Source organism: Microcebus murinus, chromosome 21 (genome assembly GCF_040939455.1).
Source record: "Microcebus murinus isolate Inina chromosome 21, M.murinus_Inina_mat1.0, whole genome shotgun sequence".
Taxonomy (NCBI): Eukaryota; Metazoa; Chordata; class Mammalia; order Primates; family Cheirogaleidae; genus Microcebus; species Microcebus murinus.
This window is the reverse complement of record NC_134124.1, coordinates 174,340-180,771: the sequence shown is the minus strand read 5'-3', so window position 1 is coordinate 180,771 and position 6,432 is coordinate 174,340. Positions and strand designations below refer to the sequence as shown.

Sequence of the window (6,432 nt, the reverse complement as noted above, 5' to 3'; positions counted from 1 at the left end):
GGCGGCGGAGGGCGCCCCTGCCCCGCTCAAGAAGCCGAGCCTCTCTGGGCTTCCCCGCCGCCGCCTCCCGCGCCGGGCCGGGCCGGTTGAGTTCGCCGGCCGGGTCCCGCGGGCTCCCAGGGACGAGGGTGATGGGCGGGGCCGGGCGGGGCGGGGCGGGGCGGGGGCTGTCTCTCTATACACACACACACACACTCACACTCACTCACACTCACACAAGATGCGCCTCCACGGTTGGACTAGCCAAGGTGGAGCCCTCCCAGCCCCCCTCGTCTCCTCGCCCGGCCTCCTTCACCTACCCGCTGCCCACCCCCAGCGCGTCGCTGCCTACCGCTGACTGCGCACGCGCGGGACGCTCGCCCTTTGACCCCAGCCAGGGGCCGCCCTCCCCCACAACCCCTTTCAGCTGCGCCCCCCCCCTCGCCCTGTGGGTGGGCTGCCGCCTATTCCTCCGGGCCAGGGCTGGGGCACAGCCAGTGTATGGGGCGTCTCTCTCTGGGGATGTGTCCCATGGGTGGGGTGGGGTGGCGTGGTTTGGGGGGCGCTGAAGAAATCAGTCCCCTCCATCTCCTACCTCTGGAAAACGCCCAAGCCCGTGGAGAACTGCCGGCACCGCTTCGTGGGGGCCGGGACCCTCCTCCGTGTCCTCCTGTGGCCCAGTCCAAGGGGCCTGGGCCTGGCCGGGGCTGCATTGGACCCCGACCACCCTGGCGTGTGGACTCGCTAAAAATCGGCCATTAGATATTGGATTCCAGCTTCCTGGAGGTCATTTCACTAATGAGTGCACCGGAAAGAGTTTCCTAATCCATCTGTGAGGGTGGCAACTGAAAGAGAATTTTAAAGCTGACAGAATAGGCGAGGGAAGGCATAGGAGATTTCCACACCCAGCAAGGAAGACTTTCCCGAAATGGAAGAAAGAAACGAGCAAACAGAGACACCGGTAGCCCGCCCGGAAAAGAGTCTGCCCCTTAGAGAAAGCACCCTGACCAGGTTCACCCGTGGGTGGGTGGCGAGCTAGCGGCGTTCAGAAGAGCGAGGCCCGCAGTCTGTGCGGAAGACACCTGCGCTCGGGTGTGTGTGGCGGCGCGATTCACAAGCAACTCTAGACGTTAAACCAAGGAGAAGCCAGGGAGTTCCCAACGCCCCAGGTGTCCTCAGCCCACGACTGGCTGCTGTGGGAATGCGAAGCCCGGCTCCTTGTCTCAGAGCGGGGTTCCCAGGAGGATCAGGCTGAAGCTGGGACTCGGCCTCAAAGTGTCCCCTCGCATGGCCACCCCCTTCCCCTTCCTGCTCCTCTACTCCTGGTGCCCCTCCATCCAGGGGCCAGACCTTAAAGAGTCACCGCAAGAGAATCCTGGTCCCAAAGGAGCCTTCTGGGGGACCGGTGCTGAGAGAGGTTGTGGGCATGGCCCGCTGGGGCTCTGCCCGACCCAGGGCTGAGAGATGCCACCTCCCAGCTCTGGGTCCCTGCAGGAAGTGTTGGCAAGCACAGGGCCGGTCCTCCAAAGGCCCAGGTGCAGGGAGCCCAGGCCAAGCAGCCTGTGGAAGAAGCCACTTGCCGTGCCACCCCGGGAACAGGACTGCAGGCCCCGGCCCTTCCCACCTCCTCCTCCTCCTCCTCCTCCTCCCCCCCCCGCCCCCCCCCACAGGGCACAGGGCTCAGAGACACCTCAGACTCTTGCTACCCAAAGTGCAAAGGGCATCAGTTGCTCCTCCAACCCCCCCGCCCAGCAGACCACGTTGTCCAGCCAGCCCCCGGGCCTCCCTGGGGTGCCCAGCACAAAAGTGCAGACACCCACCGGACCCTCAATCTCAGTTTTCGGATGTTTTTGCCACTCTAAGGACCCGCAGGCCAGCTGGGCCTTCGGGCAGGACAGAGAGCCCCGGAATCCGACGTGGAGAGCTGCGTGTACGTCCCCATCAGGAGGCGGTCCCCACCTCCGCGGCTCTCCCCTTGCGGGGAGCGGCAGCCCAGCCGGCAGCCGCAGGGCCTCAGGGAAGACACCAGGCTGGGCCCCCGCGGCACAGCGGGGGCACGTCCCCCGCACTCACGCGACTTAGGGACGGCTGCTGGAGACTGCTGCGGCCACCCTGCTGCCGGGTTTCTGGTGGGCTTCCTGGAAGCAGCGTCCACACCAAGCCCTTGGAAGGCCCAGGCGACGGAGGAGCCGGTCAGGCAGGGGCCCAGGACGGTGAGAGGCCGGGCGGGCGGGAAGGAGCATGTCAGGCAGGGGCAGAGGACGGTGACAGGCCGGGCGGGGAGGAGCCGGTCAGGCGGGGGCCCAGGACAGTGACGGGCCTGGCCGGGGAGGAGTGCGTCAGGCAGGGGCAGAGGAGACGGGCTGGGTAAGGGTTAGGGTGACAGTTAGGGCACAATTCACAATCGCAAAGACGTGGAAGCGACCCGAGTGCCCATCCATCCAGGAGTGCATCAATAAAATGTGGCGCGTGGACACCACGGAGTGCCATTCGGCTGTGAGGAGCAGCGGTGAGAGGGCGCCTCTCGTGTTCTCCTGGCCAGAGCTGGAACCCGTTCCAGTAGGCCAGGTATCCCAAGAATGGACACACGAGCACCACGTGAGCGCGCTCACCAGCAAATTGGTACGAACGGATGGACGCCTAAGTGGACAGAGAGGAATCACCTTCATCGGGTGGGTGTCGGGCGGGTGGGGGGAGGGGAGGGGCATACACATCCATTAGGCATGGGGTGGGTGCGCACCGACTGGGGGATGGGCGCACTTGAAGCTCTGACCCGAGGGGGGAGGCTTGGAGAGGGCAAGGCACCCGACCTTAACATTGGTACCCCCACAATACGCTGGAACAACATGAGAGGTATATGAATAAGAACACAGGGGGGGCCGGGCGCGGTGGCTCACGCCTGTAATCCTAGCTCTCTGGGAGGCCGAGGCGGGCGGATTGCTCCAGGTCAGGAGTTCGAAACCAGCCTGAGCAAGAGCGAGACCCCGTCTCTACTAAAAATAGAAAGAAATTAATTGGCCAACTAATATATATAGAAAAACACAGCCGGGCGTGGTGGTGCATGCCTGTAGTCCCAACTACTCGGGAGGCTGAGGCAGCAGGATTGCTTGAGCCCGGAGATTGAGGTTGCTGTGAGCTAGGCTGACGCCATGGCACTCACTCTAGCCTGGGCAGCAAAACGAGACTCTGTCTCAAAAAAAAAAAAAAAAAAAAGAACGCAGGGAGGAGGGGGGCACGGGCAACACATGTCACCTGAATACTTGTACTCCCATCATCTGCTTGAAGAGAGAGAGAAAAGAAAATGCAATCCTAGAGGTAAGAGACACTTTTTAAAAATAATGAATCCGAAGAGAAAAGTAAAAGGAGGCCTGTGGAGCAGGTCTGGGTGTGACTCCGGATCCCCCAACATCAGGTGCCACCACCAAAGATTCCTGCGTGTAGCCCATAGAACCCCAAAAGCAACGGGACGAGTTCTGGTCACATACTCCCTCAAAATGACATCCTGGCCTTCCTCTGGAACTCCCTCCCCTCTCAGACTCTCAAGGTTTCCTCCAGCGTGTCGGTTCCCACAGAGCAGACCTTTGGTCTGAGACCTGACAGTCCAGATGCCACGCATGCTGCCGCGTGGCGGCGGTGTCGCGGCTTGGGACAAGAGGAGGCCCCACGGTGCGGGCTGGGGCGCCAGGCACCGCGCGGGCGCTGAGGGTGGGGGTGACCCCCACCCCGGGCCGCCGCCGCGCTCCCAGAAAGGGGACAAAAAAAAAAAAAAAAAAAAGCAGCAGCCTGTGGCACCCGGTATTCCCAGGCGGTCTCCCATCCAAGTACTAACCGGGCCCGACCCTGCTTAGCTTCCCAGACCAGACGAGATCGGGGGCGTTCAGGGTGGTGTGGCCCTAGACGGCGGCGGAGGGCGCCCCTGCCCCGCTCAAGAAGCCGAGCCTCTCTGGGCTTCCCCGCCGCCGCCTCCCGCGCCGGGCCGGGCCGGTTGAGTTCGCCGGCCGGGTCCCGCGGGCTCCCAGGGACGAGGGTGATGGGCGGGGCGGGGCGGGGCGGGGCGGGGCGGGGGCTGTCTCTCTATACACACACACACACACTCACACTCACTCACACTCACACAAGATGCGCCTCCACGGTTGGACTAGCCAAGGTGGAGCCCTCCCAGCCCCCCTCGTCTCCTCGCCCGGCCTCCTTCACCTACCCGCTGCCCACCCCCAGCGCGTCGCTGCCTGCCGCTGACTGCGCACGCGCGGGACGCTCGCCCTTTGACCCCAGCCAGGGGCCGCCCTCCCCCACAACCCCTTTCAGCTGCGCCCGCCCCCTAGCCCTGTGGGTGGGCTGCCGCCTATTCCCCCGGGCCAGGGCTGGGGCACAGCCAGTGTATGGGGCGTCTCTCTCTGGGGATGTGTCCCATGGGTGGGGTGGGGTGGCGTGGTTTGGGGGGCGCTGAAGAAATCAGTCCCCTCCATCTGCTACCTCTGGAAAACGCCCAAGCCCGTGGAGAACTGCCGGCACCGCTTCGTGGGGGCCGGGACCCTCCTCCGTGTCCTCCTGTGGCCCAGTCCAAGGGGCCTGGGCCTGGCCGGGGCTGCATTGGACCCCGACCACCCTGGCGTGTGGACTCGCTAAAAATCGGCCATTAGATATTGGATTCCAGCTTCCTGGAGGTCATTTCACTAATGAGTGCACTGGAAAGAGTTTCCTAATCCATCTGTGAGGGTGGCAACTGAAAGAGAATTTTAAAGCTGACAGAATAGGCGAGGGAAGGCATAGGAGATTTCCACACCCAGCAAGGAAGACTTTCCCGAAATGGAAGAAAGAAACGAGCAAACAGAGACACCGGTAGCCCGCCCGGAAAAGAGTCTGCCCCTTAGAGAAAGCACCCTGACCAGGTTCACCCGTGGGTGGGTGGCGAGCTAGCGGCGTTCAGAAGAGCGAGGCCCGCAGTCTGTGCGGAAGACACCTGCGCTCGGGTGTGTGTGGCGGCGCGATTCACAAGCAACTCTAGACGTTAAACCAAGGAGAAGCCAGGGAGTTCCCAACGCCCCAGGTGTCCTCAGCCCACGACTGGCTGCTGTGGGAATGCGAAGCCCGGCTCCTTGTCTCAGAGCGGGGTTCCCAGGAGGATCAGGCTGAAGCTGGGACTCGGCCTCAAAGTGTCCCCTCGCATGGCCACCCCCTTCCCCTTCCTGCTCCTCTACTCCTGGTGCCCCTCCATCCAGGGGCCAGACCTTAAAGTGTCACCGCAAGAGAATCCTGGTCCCAAAGGAGCCTTCTGGGGGACCGGTGCTGAGAGAGGTTGTGGGCATGGCCCGCTGGGGCTCTGCCCGACCCAGGGCTGAGAGATGCCACCTCCCAGCTCTGGGTCCCTGCAGGAAGTGTTGGCAAGCACAGGGCCGGTCCTCCAAAGGCCCAGGTGCAGGGAGCCCAGGCCAAGCAGCCTGTGGAAGAAGCCACTTGCCGTGCTACCCCGGGAACAGGACTGCAGGCCCCGGCCCTTCCCACCTCCTCCTCCTCCTCCTCCTCCTCCCCCCCCGCCCCCCCCACAGGGCACAGGGCTCAGAGACACCTCAGACTCTTGCTACCCAAAGTGCAAAGGGCATCAGTTGCTCCTCCAACCCCCCCGCCCAGCAGACCACGTTGTCCAGCCAGCCCCCGGGCCTCCCTGGGGTGCCCAGCACAAAAGTGCAGACACCCACCGGACCCTCAATCTCAGTTTTCGGATGTTTTTGCCACTCTAAGGACCCGCAGGCCAGCTGGGCCTTCGGGCAGGACAGAGAGCCCCGGAATCCGACGTGGAGAGCTGCGTGTACGTCCCCATCAGGAGGCGGTCCCCACCTCCGCGGCTCTCCCCTTGCGGGGAGCGGCAGCCCAGCCGGCAGCCGCAGGGCCTCAGGGAAGACACCAGGCTGGGCCCCCGCGGCACAGCGGGGGCACGTCCCCCGCACTCACGCGACTTAGGGACGGCTGCTGGAGACTGCTGCGGCCACCCTGCTGCCGGGTTTCTGGTGGGCTTCCTGGAAGCAGCGTCCACACCAAGCCCTTGGAAGGCCCAGGCGACGGAGGAGCCGGTCAGGCAGGGGCCCAGGACGGTGAGAGGCCGGGCGGGCGGGAAGGAGCATGTCAGGCAGGGGCAGAGGACGGTGACAGGCCGGGCGGGGAGGAGCCGGTCAGGCGGGGGCCCAGGACAGTGACGGGCCTGGCCGGGGAGGAGTGCGTCAGGCAGGGGCAGAGGAGACGGGCTGGGTAAGGGTTAGGGTGACAGTTAGGGCACAATTCACAATCGCAAAGACGTGGAAGCGACCCGAGTGCCCATCCATCCAGGAGTGCATCAATAAAATGTGGCGCGTGGACACCACGGAGTGCCATTCGGCTGTGAGGAGCAGCGGTGAGAGGGCGCCTCTCGTGTTCTCCTGGCCAGAGCTGGAACCCGTTCCAGTAGGCCAGGTATCCCAA

The 6,432-nt window shown here is 64.1% G+C and overlaps 1 pseudogene; it reads right to left on the bottom strand.

Annotated features, from left to right (window-relative positions):
* Positions 1–3,759: 3,759 nt before the first annotated feature.
* Positions 3,760–3,878, bottom strand: LOC142863308 (uncharacterized; annotated as a pseudogene).
* Positions 3,879–6,432: the final 2,554 nt, after the last annotated feature.